This window comes from Bos javanicus, chromosome 3 (assembly GCF_032452875.1).
Source record: "Bos javanicus breed banteng chromosome 3, ARS-OSU_banteng_1.0, whole genome shotgun sequence".
In the NCBI taxonomy this organism is placed as follows: domain Eukaryota; kingdom Metazoa; phylum Chordata; class Mammalia; order Artiodactyla; family Bovidae; genus Bos; species Bos javanicus.
In genome coordinates this window covers 111363656-111381958 of record NC_083870.1, presented here as the reverse complement: position 1 = coordinate 111381958, position 18303 = coordinate 111363656, and positions in this window count along the sequence as shown.

Below are 18303 nucleotides of genomic sequence, written 5' to 3'. Positions count from 1 at the left end.
TTAGCAACCCCATGGACTGTAGCCTACCAGGCTCCTCCGTCCATGGAATTCTCCAGTCAAGAGTACTGGAGTAGGTTGCATCTCCAGGGGATCTTCCTGACCCAGGGATGGCCCCCGGGTGTCCCGCATTGCAGGCAGACGCTTTACTATCCGAGCCACCAGGAAAGCCCATTAGAAAGAAGCAGGAACATTAGATTCTCATAGAATTTCCTTCCTTCCTTCGGTAGACTCATCAAACATAGATTCCTACTTATTCTAAGACAAGCCAATGAGCTGTGATAAGCCTGTGCCTGAAGGCAGAGCAGCCTTCATCCTGGAGTGTCTGAAGAAGGCGCTGGAATGCCTCTTTATGGCAGAAGCTCCTCCTTGCTCTCCATCTGTCCAGCCCCACCAGGGCTTGGAGCTGGTGATCATTAAGCAGTAAGCACAGTCCTAATGGTGGCTAATGGTGGGTTTAAGTACTCATTACTGAAGAAACTCCCGGGGTTGGCTGACTTACATGTATCGAGTGGTCCTGCAAACCCATAGAACTACTCCTCCTGATGAGAAGATTGACTAAATGCTGAATCTGAGCCTAGGAAATGGCTGGGGAGAGGAAGGGGACCCCACTAGTGCCCTCGGTGAGGGCCCGGTGTGAAAGTACAGCCAACTTTGCTGGGATTTCAGTTAGACTGGCAGCCCTGGAGGAGTTGAAGAGTTAAGGTACCATCAGTAGTTAATACTAGGGACTTCCCTGGCGATCCAGTGTTTGATTCCATGCTTCCTCTGCAGGGGGCACAGGTTTAATCCCTGGTCAGGGAACTAAGATCCCCACATGCCACATGACCAGAAACATAAAAAATAAAAACTCCATGCCCGTGGTGATAGCTACACAACTCTGTAAATATACCAAAAATCATTGAATTGTGCAAGTAAAGGAAGTGAATTGTATGGTATGTAGATTATAACTCAATAAAAAAAAATTTTTTCAATAAGGAAAACAATAAAATTTTCAATTTTCAAAAATTCAAAAAAATTTCAAAAAGACTTAATAATGAGGCTGCCAGGCTGGTCTTGATCACCTCTGAGGCAACTCCATCATCATCCCCAGGACACCCCGGTGTCCATGCTTACCCAGAACTGCCCTGCCTGCCTTAGAAAGTCCTTCTGCTCATGGTTCCCTGCCCTCTGGCTCTCTCCCACCTGCCTCCCACCACTACTTGGACATTCTCCATCCCAGTAAGAACCACACATCTCTCCCAGGTATTTAAGCCAGAAAGCCAGAGTCCTAAGAGCCAATCTAAGTACCTTCCTCTCCCTTGAACCCCTGCCAGTCCATCACCAAGTCCTACTGATTCTCCCTCCTAAATGTTTCTTCAATCTGCCCGCCCTCTGCATCGTCCTTCTCCAACTTCCCATCACCTCTTGCCTGGACTGCTTTGGTGGCCTCAACGTCAGGGACTCTGTTGTATCCATCTTTGTATCTCAAGGGTTGCACCTGCATCTGGCACAAGATGAGAACATGAGGAAAGGTTTGCTGAATGAATGAGTGAATGAATGACTGAATAAGAGGGCCCAAATCTGTACATGCATAATTATCCTCAGCTTCCCTTTCCTTCTCAGGACTAGCTGTATGCATTTGGACTAGTCATTACTCTGAGCTTGTTCCCTCATCTGTTAGAGATAATACCATCTCAGGCAGAGGCGCTATAAAGATGAAAAGAAATAATACTAAAACAACTTTTTGTTGCTAATAGTAATCTGAGAAACAATCAAGCAGGCTTTTTCTTCCTTCTCTGGTGAGAAACTTAGAAGAGGCTGTTATTGGCATTGGCTCAGAGGCTCAAGACATCTGGGCTGAGACCTGTATAATATCTTGGCCTTTTCCTTGTGATTAGCTCACGGTTACAAAATGGCAGCTGTACCTCCAACATCAGCCCACATTCCAAGTAAAAAGAGGAGGAAATGCCAAAGGCAAACAGCAGAAGAGATGAATGCCAACTCCATCCACTCCTTGAAAGAGCTCTACACACTTTCAATTTGGTTAAAAAGTAGAGCTTTGGACCAGACAGCAAACATTGGCTTGAATGGCTGTATCAGTCAGGGTTCTTGGTTGCAGACACTGGAAACATCTTTGGCTCTATTAATTGTTTTAAAAGAATTTCTTAGAACTCTATTGAAGTCTCACAATTAGGAAACTAGAGGCTGGGGCTGGAAAATAAGTCAAAACCAAGGGCCCAACATGGGAAATGATCTGGCCGGGATGCTGCGGCCACCAGAGCAGGACACCGCTGACATTAGCCGCAGCTGCGCCAGCTTTGGACACCACCACGGCTGAAACAAGTCAATTCCCAGCCACGGTTCTTTTTTGCATAATTTGCTCCATTTTCAAAATCCTGGGCAGAGCAACCAACGAGCCAAGCCCATATAATATGGGCTTGGCTCAGTAAATGAGGGAACAAGCTCAGTAAAGGGTCTTGGTAGGAACTGGGTGATTGAAGAATTTAGTAAAGAGCCTATTTACAAAGAGGAGGGGAGGGTATAGGGAAACCACAGGAATGGTTCAGCATTCTGTTTGTAAGGGCCTGGTACCATGATACACCTGAACAGGCAAAGGAAGAGAGTGGTTACTGAAACCCAGAAAATTCTTAGAGAGATGGAGGGCCATCTACAGGGCTGTGACCTTAGGGAGAAAAACATAGTCCATCAGCCCAAGGGATCCAGCAGAGAGGGGCATAGAAAAATAAATACTCCCACCTCACTTTCTTCTCTAGCTCTCTCCTTCCCCCATGCATGCGAACGAGTGCCTTCTGCAACACCAAGCACACTCAACCAGAGCCCAGAGAGCAACAGGCTCATTGATGTAGTTGAGAGAGGTCAGCCTCTGGGAGCACAGAGCAGAGCAGGGCAGGGTGGCAAAAAGATCTGAAGAAGCAAAGATATCTGGAAAGAGCCACTCTTTTTACCTCCTTCCATCCACTCTTGCCATTCTTCAGGATCAAAAGTTCAGAAGTTCGTGTATTCAATACAGGGAACAACCGAAGTCCAGCTCCCCTATAATGTTGCAGGGTGATGTCATTTCATTCAAACTCTCTACTGAAACCTAAGGTTTAGCCACAAGTGTTCTTCATGTGAGGTAGTACAAGAGAAAGAAGAAAAGTAGACGGGGGCAGAAATTAACATAAAATTTAGCTGCTACCATCCAAGCTTTTGGAGAAGGCAATGGCACCCCACTCCAGTACTCTTGCCTGGAAAATCCCATGGATGGAGGAGCCTGGTAGGCTGCAGTCCATGGGGTCGCTAGGAGTCGGACACGACTGAGCAACTTCACTTTCACTTTTCACTTTGCTGAATTGGAGGAGGAAATGGCAACGCATTCCAGTGTTCTTACCTGGAGAATCCCAGGGACAGGGAGGCCTGGTGGGCTGCTGTCTATGGGGTTGCACAGAGTCGGACATCTGAAGTGACTTAGCAGCAGCATCCAATCTTTTATAGATGGAGACCTAAGTCAGTAATCACAGTGACCCACTTCCACAGCTAATCCATGTTCCCTTGGCCTCTAAGAACACCCTGAATTGTTGGGGTTTATTGCCCGGTAGGGTTACCTGATCCTCCTTCCTTTTAAATCTGAGCCCCCGGTGGTCTTGTCTTTACTGAGTTGCCATAGTTTCACATTGATCAAGACTACTGGGCAAGACCAGACAGTAAATACTTTAGGCTTTGAAGGCCAAAGGCTGTCTGTTGAAACTACTCAATTCTGCCTTTGTAGTATAAAAGCAGCTATAGACAACACAATCAAACAAGCATAGCTGTGTTTCAATGAATCTTTACCTGCAGAAATCTTAATTTGAATTTCATAGAATTTTTACGTATAACAAAATATTCTTCTTTTGAATTTTTCAACTATTTTAAAATGTAAATGTCATTCTTGGCATCATAGTCCTACACTTCCCTGGTGGTTCAGATGGTAAAGAATCTGCCTGCAGTGTGGGAGATCTGGGTTCAGTCCCTGGGTTCAGAAGATCATCTGGAGAAGGGAAAGGCTACCCACTCCAGTATTCTTGCCTGGAAAATTCCATGGACAGAAGAGACTGGCAGGCTACAGTCCCTGGGGCTGCAAAGAGTTGGACACAATTGAGCAACTAACACTAACAGATTAACACATACAAAAACACACAGGGGACTAGATGTGACTGACCAGTGTAGTTTGCTGACCCCTGGGGTAGACTATTAACACCACTCGCAGGGTTCAAGCTGGAGCGTTCAACTCCAAATTCCTGGAGAACACCTCCATGTGGATGAATCTTGCCTGAAGAAACTGTTCAAACCTTACATTCCTCCTGTCCTACATCTCCTGCTAGTGGTCCCCAGGGGCCAAACTACTTCCTGGGACACAGACAGGGTGGGAAGCAGATTAAGGAGGGGTTGCTGCTGCTGCTGCTGCTGCTAAGTCGCTTCAGCCATGTCCAACTCTGTGCGACCCCATAGATGGCAACCCACCAGGCTCCCCCATCCCTGGGATTCTCCAGGCAAGAACACTGGAGTGGGTAAGGAGGGGTTGAGGGTGGCTTAAAGTCAGGAGACAGGAAAATGGAGCTCCCTAGAGGGGGCACTGCCTCACGAAAGAAAGAGATGGAGTATTGCAAAAATTTTAATGTCAATATCTGCTACAGTGGTTATTTTCATCAAGCATCAGTTGAGCTTCAAAATGTCATATTGATGCAACCCAAATTTCACACAGACTGAATTTACAAATGCTTACTGCCACCGCAGAGTCAAGATAGAAAGATAGTCCCCTATATGCCCAGGGAGTGTTCACAAATGCCTGGTCCCTGCAGAACTCCCAGGCCATCAGCACCGCTGGTGACTTCAGACATGCATGCATGTGTGAGCCTTTGTCCCACTGCAGCGGGAGGAGTAGTCCAAGGTTCAGCAAAGCCAAAATGCCATCAATTCCCAGTGTGAACTGGGTACCATTTCCTTTTCCCTGGGCACTCAACAAAGCCAAAGTCCTAACACTGATGGCAGTGCTTTCCACCCGAGGGGACTCCTTGACAAGCGGTTCACTAGGAATGTTGACCAGCCATCGAGGCTAGTGCTAGACCCAAGGGCATGGTGGAGAACCCAAGCTGTGAACAACCTTGTATACACATACCTCACACTCAGCACACAGTCACCGTGATCACACCTGTACATCTCAGAGGTCCCCCAGATAGCCCACCAGGAGCAATTCTGCGTACACACTCATACACAAATTCAGATGTGTGTATTTTTCTCTAAAATAGAACTGAGCTGCAGAAAACTCCTTTAACTATCTACATGGAAAGCTCAGGGGTCTGCGTGGGAGCCAGGCTGGGTGAGAGCAGGAATCTTGAAATCAGCCATAAATGGAGTGGAGGAAGGCAGGTTTAGCCTAAAGCTGTTTTATGCCTCTCACAACAGCTATTGACATCTCAGAAGTTAGGAAGTGAAGAAAGGAGCAGCTTGTACTATCCACTTACCAGAATGGCTATCTGGAAGTGAGTTTCCCAAAAAAAGAGAGAGAGAGAGATATACAAAGAAGTGTCCTCAGAGATGGGCTACAAGGAGCTGTCTGGAATGAAGACATCTCTGATGCTGGACACACCCAAATCTGGGTTCCAACACTGCTCTAATAAGCTGTGTGACCTTGGGCTCACCTCTCTGAGTTCAGTTTTCCAGGTTTATAAACAGGTTTCAGTGAGCTAGCCTGCAGGAAGTAGCTGGCGCAATGCCTGGCATAGAGTAGGCACTCTACAAGCGCTATTTCTCTTCTCTTCCCGTGAAACCACTCCTCCCAGAAATGCTGAGCCTTATCTCCCACACTGCGACCACTCCCTGGCCATTCTATCATAATTTCATTTCTGTTCCTGAGTTGATTCATCTCAGGATAGCGGATCTGCCTTCGCCCCTGGTATTTTGGGTCCCTGGCTGATTCTGGGCTCCAGGCTGAAATTTCCTTTTCTGTCTCTATCTCCTCCTGTGAGCCTCTTTTACTCACCCCACCTCCTGCCTTAAGTCCAGCCTACCTTTTTCCTGTTTCTTTCTGCCCCACCTCTTCCCTGCCTCCATCCTTCCTTCCTTCCTTCCCTCCTGCCTACAATAGCTATAGAAAATCTGCCTCTTTTCCAGTACCGTGCCAGGCGGGCAGCCTGAAGGGTCCTCCTAGAAACAAGACAAATGCAGTCTGCGATCTTAAGGGCCTTCGGTCAGGCAGGAGAGACAGACAATGAACAAATACACAACGGGATGCTTCCACGGAAGTGTTAGCCGGGGCATCAAGAGACAATAGTTCTCATATTTCAAAGGAGGTACTAAACCATATGCAAAGGAGGTAGGCTGTCAAAGCCAGCATCACATTCAAGTATATGGACAGGTCAGAAGTTGGACTGGAGGGAAACACTTTAGCAAAGAATTTTTTGAGATAAGCTAAAGACAACATAAGAAAAGGGGGTGAATCGCACTCCTTCACTAGGGTAGGAGTGGGAGGCTATGTTCAGTTCAACTCAGTTCAGTCACTCAGTCATGTCCGACTCTTTGTGACCCCATGGACTGCAGCATGCCAGGCTTCCCTGTCCATCACCAACTCCCAGAGCTTAATCAAACTCATGTCCATTGAGTCGGTGATGCCATCCAACTGTCGTCATCATCCTCTGTCATCTCCTTCTCCTCCTGGCTTCAATTTTTCCCAGCATCGGGGTCTTTTCCAATGAGTCAGTTCTTCCCATCAGATGGCCAACATATTGGAGTTTCAGCTTCAGCATCAGTCCTTCCAATGAATATTCAGAACTGATTTCCTTTAGGATTGACTGGTTTGATCTCTTTGCAGTCCAAGGGAATCTCATTTTAGGAATCAGTGAACTAAAATGGACTGTAATGGGTGAATTTAACCCAGATCACCATTATATCTACTACTGTGGGAAAGAATCCCTTAGAAGAAATGGAGTAGCCATCATAGTCAACAAAAGGGTCCAAAATGCAGTACTTGGATGCAATCTCAAATGACAGAATGATCTCTGTTCATTTCCAAGGCAAACCATTCAATATTACAGTAATCCAAGTCTGTGCCCTGACCAGTAATGCTGAAGAAGCTGAAGTTAAATGGTTCTAGGAAGACCTACAAGACCTTTTAGAACTAACACCCAAAAAAGATGTCCTTTTCATTATAGGGGACTGGAATGCAAAGGTAGGAAGTCAAGAAATACCTGGAGCAACAGGCAAATTTGGCCTTGGAGTACAAAATGAGGTATGGCAAAGGATAACAGAGTTTTCCCAAGAGAATGCACTGGTCATCACAAACACCCTCTTCCAACAACACAAGAGAAGACTCTACACATGGACATCACCAGATGATCAATACTGAAATGAGATTGATTATATTCTTTGCAATCAAAGATGGAGAAGCTCTATACAGTCAGCAAAAACAAGACTGGGAGTTGACTGTGGCTCAGATCATGAACTCCTTATTGCCAAATTCAGACTTAAATTTAAGAAAGTAGGGGAAACCACTAGACCATTCAGATATGACCTAAATCAAATCCCTTATGATTATACAGTGGAAGTGAGAAACAGATTCAAGGGATTAGGTCTGATAGAGTGCCTGAAGAACTGGATGGATGGATGGAGGTTTGTGACATTGTACAGGAGGCAGTGTCAAGATCATCCCCCAGAAAAAGAAATGCAAAAAGGCAAAATGGTTGTCTGAGGGGGCCTTACAAATAGCTGAGAAAACAAAAGAAGCAAATGGCAAAGGAGAAAAGGAAAGATATACCCATTTGAATGCAGAGTTCCAAAGAATAGTAAGGAGAGATAAGAAAACCTTCATCAGTGATCAATGCAAAGAAATAGAGGAAAGCAACAGAATGGGAAAGACTAGAGGTCTCTTCAAGACAATTAGAGATACCAAGGGAATATTTCATGCAAAGATGGGCACAATAAGGGACACAAATGGTAAGGACCTAATAGAAGCAAAAGGTATTAAGAAGAGGTGACAATAAACAGAAGATTTTCATGACCCAGATAATCACGATGGTGTGACCACCAACCTAGAGCCAGACATCCTGGAATGTGAAGTCAAGTGGGCCTTAGGAAGCATCACTATGAACAAAGCTAGTGGAGGTGATGGAATTCCAGTTGAGCTATGTCAAATCCTAGAAGATCATGCAGTTAAAGTGCTGTACTCAATATGCCAGCAAATTTGGAAAACTCAGCAGTGGCCACAGGACTGGAAAAGGTCAGTTTTCATTCCAATCCCAAAAAAAGGCAATGCCAAAGAATGCTCAAACTACCACACAATTGCACTCATCTCACACACTAGTAAAGTAATGCTCCAAATTCTCCAAGCCAGGCTTCAGCAATATGTGAACCGTGAACTTCCAGATGTTCAAGCTGGTTTTAGAAAAGGCAAGAGGAACCAGAGATCAAATTGCCAACATCCGCTGGATCATGGAAAAAGCAAGAGAGTTCCAGAAAAACATCTATTTCTGCTTTATTGACTATGCCAAAGCCTTTGACTGTGTGGATCACAATAAACTGTGGAAAGTTCTGAAAGAGATGGGAATACCAGACCACCTGACCTGCCTCTTGAGAAACCTGTATGCAGGTCAGGAAGCAATAGTTAGAACTGGACATGGAACAACAGACTGGTTCCAAATAGGAAAAGGAGTACGCCAAGGCTGTATATTGTCACCCTGCTTATTTTACTTATATGCAGAGTACATCATGAGACACGCTGGACTGGAAGAAACACAAGCTGGAATCAAGATTGCCAGGAGAAATATCAATAACCTCAGATAGGCAGATGACACCACCCTTATGGCAGAAAGTGAAGAGGAACTCAAAAGCCTCTTGATGAAAATGAAAGTGGAGAGTGAAAAAGTTGGCTTAAAGCTCAACATTCACAAAACTAAGATCATGGCATCCAGTCCCATCACTTCATGGCAAATAGACGGGGAAACAGTGGGAACAGTGACAGACTTTATTTTGGGGGGCTCCAAAATCACTGCAGATGGTGATTGCAACTTACTCCTTGGAAGGAAAGTTATGACCAACGTGCTGCTCCTGCTGCTGCTACATCACTTCAGTTGTGTCTGACTCTGTGCGACCCCATAGATGGCAGCCCACCAGGCTCCCCCGTCCCTAGGATCCTCCAGGCAAGAACACTGGAATGAGTTGCCATTTCCTTCTCCAATGCATGAAAGTGAAAAGTGAAAGTGAAGTCGCCCAGTTGTGTCCTACTCTTCACGACCCCATGGACTGCAGCCCATCAGGCTCCTCCATCCATGGGATTTTCCAGGCAAGAGTACTAGAGTGGGGTGCCATCACCTTCTCCAATGACCAACCTACACAGCATATTAAAAAGCAGAGACATTACTTTGTCAACAAAGGTTCATCTTGTCAAGCTATGGTTTTTCCAGTGGTCGTGTATGAATGTGACATTTGGACTATAAAGAAAGCTGAGCACCAACGAATTGATGCTTTTGAACTGTGGTGTTGGAGAAGACTCTTGAAAATCCTTTGGACTGCAAGGAGTTCCAACCAGTCCATCCTAAAGGAGATCAGTCCTGGGTGGACTGGACTGGGTTTACTGGAAGGACTGATGTCAAAGCGGAAACTCCAATCCTTTGGCCACCTGATGCGAAGAGCTGACTCATTGGAAAAGACCCTGATGCTGGGAAAGATTGAGGGCGGGAGGAAAAGGGGATGACAGAAGATGAGATGGTTGGATGGCATCACTGACTCAATATACATGAGTTTGGGTAAACTCCGGGAGTTGGTTGATGGGCAGGGAGGCCTGGTGTGCTGCGGTTCATGGGGTTGCGAAAAGTCAGACATGACTGAGCAACTGAACTTAACTGAACAGACACTAGCAAAGAAATGCTCAAAATTTTCCAAGCCAGACTTCAACAGTACGTGAACCGTGAACTTCCAGATATTCAAGCTGGATTTAGAAAGGGCAGAGGAACCAGAGATGTCACTACTACTGTTCACTGGTGTGTGTTTTTCTCGTCTTCTGGGCACAGAGATATTGTACTCCATCTGCACACACACCCTTGAAATTAAGGATGCCCATATAATTTGCCTTGGCGAATGAATTTCATGGCACTGCACATCCTTCCAGCCCTCTCTCCCCTTATTGTAGTAATTGTAGAAGCATTGTTCTTATTATCTAATTCTATTAAAGTTATTCAAACTATCAATTTACACCAAGTGCTGAGAGAGAAAATATTGATAATATCTGAATGAGTACCTAACATCTAGTTAAGGTAAAAATTATTTTCTCATATGAAGCAAAGATTAAGTTCACTGAAAATAACTTTTTTCTCCATGCAACATTTTTTAATTGCTGTAACTTAAATACAACATAACATTTACCATTTTAACCATTTGTAAGTGTACAGCTCAGTGATATTGAGTGCATTCACATTGTTATGTGAACATCACTGCCCTTCATCCTCAGAATTTTTTGTAGAAGTATTTCTTTTTTAGTATGGAGATGCCATATCTCAAAGCAGCCTGAAATACTGAACCAACACTTGGAGGACAACTGGCCATAAGGGTTGTTGGATCTACAGGGGCTTGAGAGCAGGAAACAAAGTTGTATGGTAGTAAGCCACTTTGGTTGGAGAAGGCAACGGCACCCCACTCCAGTACTCTTGCCTGGGAAATCCCATGGACGGAGAAGCCTGGTAGGCTACAGTCCATGGGGTCTCGAAGAGTTGGACAGGACTGAGCGACTTCACTTTCACTTTTCTCTTTCCTGCATTGGAGAAGGAAATGGCAACCCACTCCAGTGTTCTTGCCTGGAGAACCCCAGGGATGGGGGAGCCTGGTGGGCTGCTGTCTATGGGGTCGCACAGAGTCAGACACAGCTGAAGCGACTTAGCAGCAGCAGCAACAGCAGCAAGCCACTTTGGTTGGATGGTGTTATCCCAGCCTAGTCTGATTAGCCCATGGATGCTACCTCCTACACCCCAGGTGACAAGAGAAAGGCTTTGAGAGACCACTTGGAGAACTTAAGTGGTACCCCTGCAGTTTCACTGGAGATATCCAAATGTCAAGAGGCTGACTGCAGCAGCCTGTAGAACAGAGGAGAGAGCTACAGTTTGGGAAGTAACTTACTCCCAGAGTTCATCGAGCTAAGAAATGACAAAGGATTAACCAGAATCTGATTTAAGTCAAGAGCAAGAGTGAGCCAGTGTTGGAAGTCATCTTATGTCCTATCAAAGAAAGAAACCAGAGGCACTGTTGGGTTCCCAGGTGAAAGCAAATAACCAAAATAGAGATGCGTGTGTTCTAGAACAGAGGCTGTAAGTAAAAGATCCCCAGTGATGAGAGAGGCATCTCCAATGGCCCACAGGGCACACAGAAGAGAAAGAGTTTGCTTTTAACCAGTCCAAAGATAGTTGAAACTGATCACTACCACGGAAATGGTCTCTGGTCCCCTTACTTCTTTTGGCACACCTCCATCCCATCCTGGAGGTGTCATACATGGCTAGCAAAATGAGAGAGGAGTGGAAGTACTGGGTGAAGAAAGAGAAAATACAATCTTACATCTCCCTTCCCTAACAGCTTCCAGCCTGCAACAGGGCTCAGTGAGGTAGGGAGAAAGTCACATCTTTAAGGCAAAATTGCAGGGTGGCATATTTTAATCACTAAATTAGAAATAAAGTAGAAACATAGAGAATGCATAAGGTTTTTCTTACCTGATAGCAACCAGAGCTGTCATGGGTCCTGCTGAGTTTTCACTCAGAGGTAGGAGAGCTAGCCCCACAGGATGGATCTGAACTGGGACAGTGGGAGACAAAAACGAAGCTGCTTTATGATGACATCCCACAAATCATGCTTATTCAACATAATGATGCAAATAAATCTACAAATATTTTCTGAGCTCAGCAAAGTCAGGTAAGAGATTTGCCAGGGATGCTGTGACTAAAGAAACTGTATGTGGATCAAAATAGGAAGTGGTCAGCCACAGGCACAGAACAGGAAGAGAACTGTGGCGTATCCATCTGAGCACCATGGTTCAGGCCACTATGTCCCATGGCCTTGATCCTTCCGTTTCCAGTGGTTTGTTGGTGGCAAAGGTAGAGGTTAATTCTTTAGTATGTGTCAGTTCACACCATGCAGCTTTCAAATCACATAATTAAATCCTATTATTCTAATTCCGCATGTGTCAGACGCGATGGAAGTGGTCAGTTGGTTCTCCGCAGCCACCCCCATGTCCTTCTACTGGGCACACCTCCACAGGAGAGGCTGAAAATATTTTTTAGGTACACCTACATTTCCCACACTCCCATGAAGATTGACTCTGGGTAAGAAATAGGTTTCACCAATCAGGAGCACTTAGGTGAGATCGTTTCAGATGAAAGTAAAGCAGGTACTGTCTTCCTGTGACAAGCAGGGTAGAAACACCAGTAGCTTTTTTTTTTCAAACTATATTTGGAACTAAGCCCACGCACCACAACTATTGAGCCTGTGCTCCAGGGCCCAGGAGCCACAGCTACTGAGCCCACGTGCTGCAATTCGTGAAGCTTGTGTGCCCTGATCCCATGTTCTGCAGCAAGAGGAGCCACCACAATGAGAAGCCCCACAACCAGAGAGTAGCCGCCACTCACCACAGCTAGAGAAAAGCCCACGCAGCAACCAAGACACAGCACAGTCAGAAACAAAGAAGTAAAAGCATTTTAAAAGACAAAGACCTTGGGCGAAGAGACCACCCAGATCTCTCTGGTGGCACATCAGCTTCATAAATACTTCAACATTCAAACACCCCATAAATCCTTGGCTGCTTCTGTGTTTCCGTATGGCCAGTCCACTCCCGGTAAGACCAGCTCTACCAGGCTCCATTGCCCATGCAGCGATTCTGGAGAAGCTAATCACAATGCTGAAGCTGAAGCTCCAGTACTGTGGCCACCTAATGCAATGAGCCGACTCATTAGAAAAGACCCTGAGGCTGGGAAAGACTGAAGGCAGGAGGAGAAGGGGACAACAGAGGAGGAGATGGTTGGATGGCATCGCCGACTCAATGGACATGGGTTTGAGCAAGCTCCAGGAGATGGTGAAGGACAGGGAAGCCTGGAGTGCCAGTTCATGGGGTCGCAAAGAGTCAGACACGACTGAGAGACAGAACAACAGTCATGTTCTCACATCCCTGTCCTCCTCCTCCTACTTCTCCCTCCTTCAAATAACTCACTACACAGTTAGTGGCTTATCAGCAAACCCTTTCATTTAAGCTGGAAAAGCCCAGTTTTAAGGCATTTCCACCCAGGCATAAGGCTTTCCAAGAAACCGGCATAACACACCCCAAGGTTGTGCCTCTCTCAGCCACAGCAAAGAGTCATGCATCAAAGTCAGAGAGTGGGCAGAGACCACCTGGACAGTGTTCTCTGAACCCTCCCCTTGCAGTCTCCATATAAGGTCCCTGGAGAGTAGATGATACTGAAGGCAGAACCTGTCCTGTTTGTCTTTACATCCCCAACACCCAGCTCTGGACTATGCAGAGCAGTGCATAGCACTCAGCAGTGCTTTGCTGAGTGAACAGATGAACCAACAACACTTCCATTTCTCTGCCTCTTTCCCCCACTCTTCTCTTGCCCTTTACATACCAGCCACACAGGATAGCTTTCATTTCATGCTCTCTCTTACCCTCTGCCTTCATATACCCTTTTCCGACTATACTTCATACACATCCATCTTCAAATCACTGCTTACACTTCCACATTTTCCAGGAAGCTTCCCCAACTGCCTAGACCAGTTTCCCCCAGTAGACAATCCCACAGCTCCCTGTACTTTCCACCTCAGTGTCCTCGTGACCCCTGAGTATCATACTTGCCCAAATGTCTGTCTTTTCCACTATAAAGTAAGCTGCAAGGAGGCAGTAGGCCCCATGCTCTCTAATCATTTGTTGAATGAATGAATAAATGTCTTTTTCAAAGACATGCATTAGGAGTAGGCCCTTCCTCCCAAGAGCTCTCTACCACATTCTCTAATCACAGAGAGTGGAAGGAGCTCCAGGTTACATCTCTGCCCATGTAGAGGATAGTCCACCTTGGACCTGCCACCAAGTCTGTCATGCTTAATCCACCCCCCCGGCCCCCATTGGTCTCTTGGAGGCTAATATTTGTATTATTCTACACTACTAATATGTTTACTACAGCAGTTTCCTTTTGCTTTTTCTCTATTTTCCTTGTGCTGTGTCATTTTTAGCCTTTTCACCCTCTTATGTTTTCTCTGTTTGCTTTATTACTATTTAAAAGGAAGTTCCATTACAAAAAGGCCCAGCCTTAAGCAGTTGATTTATTCTAGGTCAGGAGCACTCAATGTCACTCCCATCTCTACCCATCCCTCCCCAACAGCTAGTGCTACAGAGCCATTTCCTATGTCCAGAGAAGAACTTCTGGTCCAACCCTGGGAGAGTCCCTAGACAATAAGCATATAGGATAGTGAAAAGTTTACCTACCAAAGTCATTACATCTGATCATAAAGGACAGCAAAAGTCCAGGATTTTCTGATCCCAGAGGGTTTAATAAGTCCAGCCTCGAAGTACAGCCCCACTGCCTGTACTTTCGTCTGTGTTTCCCCAGAAGCAGGCTCAGGAGCCTTCATCTCTAGAGGGTCAGAAAATGTCTGAGAAGTGGATAAATCAACAAAGAATGAATGAATGAGCAAATGACTCAAAAGAGAATAAACAGATGGATGAATGGATAAACTAATAAGCAACTGAATAAATAAGATGAATGAATCAATGAGTAAATAAAAGGATAAATAAACAGATGGTACAGGTAGAAGAATGAATAAGTGAAGGAGTGAGTAAGTGAATAAGAGGATGAGTGATTGAGTGAACAAATAAATGAGTGAATTAATAAATAAATTTGAGTGAGGCTTGTAAGTCAGGCACAAACCAGGCATGAATTCCTAGCAGGAACAATAAACCAGTCAGTTCCAGAAAATGAAACTGGATACTAAAAATACAATAAAGAAATTAAAAACAAAACCCATGACAATATGGGAGGCATTGATCAGTGCCCAGGATCAATACTCTCCTGGACAAATCTTCAACATGACCTCAGCCCCATTCACTGACTGTCAGTGGAGCTGTAGACATTCTGAAAAAGACAGACTGAGACAGACAGCCTGTGGGTAATGCCAGTCTGTACGCTCAGTCAAGGCAGTGGTTCTGTACCCTAGCTGTGCTTTCAACAAATCATAATACTTGGTCCCCACGCCCTAAGATTCTGATTTACCTGGACTGAGGGCAGACGGCAAGGAGCAGGAGACAGAAAACGGAAGATGCTGCTCCGTCTGGTTTCTTAAAACTCCCACAGGAATCTAAAGTGCAACCAGGGTTGAGAACCACTGCTTCCATAGTAAATGAAATTTTAATGTGGGCACTTGGGTGCAATCATTTAGAAGCCAGTGACATCCTCATGTGACAAAAAAAAATATATATATATATATGTGTGTGTGTGTGTGTGTGTGTGTGTGTATAGCCTTTCTGCTTTTTTTTTTTTAACCAAGTAATATATGAAACTTACACCCTCCACTCTACAAGAGTTACTTCATTGCCTACCCTGCCCACAACTTCTGGGAGGGGAAGCTTCGCCATGTTACTCCTCTTCCTGCACCCACACTAGGCTGATTTCTTGGGGATGGACCGTTAGCCTAGAGGCAGAGATCTAGGGATAGAGTTCAGAGTAAGACTCAGGAATAGAGCATAATTCCAAGAAGGGAGAGAGTCAGGGGCAGAGAGGCTCAACGCTATCCAGAATTCATACTACCTAGTCAATAACAATACCTCTTTACATTTTGATGTAGCCACTTTGACACAGTAACATCAATATGGATGAACAAGATATCACCTCTGTCAAAATGTCTTGCTTGGAGACAAGAAGGCAGATGAGCTTTTGCAGCATAAGGAGACAGCAAGATCCCTGGCAACCACCTGGCCGAAGGACAGCAAGAAATCAGGTAGAAATCCTCAAGCCAACTATTTGGGAAGTGAATGCAGTGTTTTTGGTGCCTGGAACCAGAGGCTGGGGAGATGCTTCTCTGCTTCAATCCAGGGTGCATGGAGGCTTCAGCACTGTACTCTCTGCTTCTTTCCTAACTGGGTTGCCTTCATTTTTAAGAAAGCCATTCTATCTCCATCATGCTAAAGAGGGAAAGATTAATAGGAAAACTGAGCACAGAGAAACTCTCCAGATACCTTAGGCTGAACAATAGGGGGTTGACGCAAGGCAGGGGTAGCACGTAGGAAATTGCTTGTCTATCCCCAGATTCTCATTGCAGCAGAAGATGAAGGAATGGGTAGGGAAGGAATCTTAGAACTTGAAATTCACAGGAGGTAAATTTAGGATCAATAAAAGAAAGTGCTCCTTCATGCAGCAGGGAGTAAGCTTATAGAACTCATCCTCCCAAAAGGAGATGCAGCTGGAACATAAAAGCGTTCCTCAAACTCGCAAATATATTTTGGGTTATTGAAAGAAGAGTGAGTGAAGTGAAGTCGCTCAGTCGTGTCCGACTCTTTGCGACCCCATGGACATCAGGCTCCTCCGTCCATGGGGTTTTCTAGGCAAGAGTACTGGAGTGGGTTGCCATTTCCTTCTCCAGGGAACTTTCCAACCCAGGGATCAAACCCAGGTCTCCCACATTCTTGATAGACGCTTTACCGTCCGAGCCACCAGGGAAGAAGAGGGTGATGTTAAGTTGACATCTAGGAGAACAACTCTGTTTTCTCCTAATTTTCCCTTTAGTGTCCTGGACTCAAGCAAGATTCTGCACTGCAGTGACCGTGGAGATAACCTAGAGTGGTGATCCAACGACCTCCTATTTGATCTGGGGTTAACAATTGCCTAGGAAACTAACTTCCTTCCTTTATGCTTCCTTCTTATAAATGCCTGTGACAGACTCCATCTGTTAAACACCTTCTATTTTCTAGCCACTATTACTTTACACCCACTGTTTAATTTAAATCAAGCTTCCAAAAGGCACTTATTGAATTTTTTTCATGCTCAATACATTTACTGAGTATTTTTTCTACACATAGAACCACTTTACAAGGTTCTATGGGTAGTGAAGAAATTAAAAGACTCCATCTAGGTCTTTAAAGTATCCATGATACATTTGAGAAGGCAGAATAAATATGCATGATTTATTAAACAATTGACAGATACAGGAAACCTCTAGAAATGATGGATAGATACAGAAAACCACTACACATTTGAGGCATGTAAGATAAGGGATCAATGGGGGCTGAGGACTTAACAATGGTGAGTTTAACAGTTACAGCCAAGTGACTAAGAGCAAAGCCCTGGCTCTAGGTGGGTTGCTTTCAAATCCAGCTGCTCCATTCACTAGCTGTGGCACTTGGGTAAGTGACGCCATCTCTCTGAACCTCAGTTTCTTTACCTGTGTAGTGTGGATGCTAGCAATACCTTTCCTACAGAGTTGTTGCTTAAATTGTGAATCAGTGCCTTGAAACCCTTAGAGCAATGCCTGGAACATACTGAGTGTTCAGTAAATGTTCGTTTTCACTGTTTTTATCCCTAGTAAGGACCACCACGAGGAGACAGGTGACCAGAAGGCACATAAAGAACCTCCTCACCTGTCTGGCGTGGTCAAGGTGAAATTCAGATTTCTTAAAGAGTCTGCAAAGTGCCAGGCACTGTGCCCTCAGCCTAGTCTTAAATCTCATCTCATGCCTTTCTCCCCTGCTCGTTTTTCTCTAGACACTCTGCCCTTCTCTCTCCTCTGTTCCTTGAGTGCGAGGACAAGCACTTTTCCACCTCAGAGTTTCACACGCGACTTCCTTCTGCCTGGAGCCTCACTCCCCCCCGCCCCCACCCTTCTTCACATGGCTGGCTCCTTCTCATCCTACAAGTCTAGCTTAAATGTCACTTCCTCGGAAAGGCTTTCTGTTGCCATCTGTATCCGTCAGGGTCCTGGCGGGAAACAATGGCACATCACAGAAGGATGATTCAAGGAGTTTTAATAAAAAGGAGTGTTTATAAAGGCATGGAGCAAGAGAAAGGGTGACCACAGGGACAGAGCAGAAACAACCCTCGGCCAGAAGGATGAAGTAGAGGGACAGGGGCTGCAGCCAGTCCAGGGTGATGCCTGCACAGAGAAGCTAGGAGACTCAATATCGCAACCTTATCCTTCTCTCTAATCTCCTGCTGGAGATTTCCTCTGGCAGAACCCACTAGAAGCAGAGAACAAGAGAGCCCTTTTTTTAAAGGGGGCATTAGCTTTACTATTATTATTATCATTTTTTATTGTACTGGGTCTTCATTGTTCTCTAGTCGC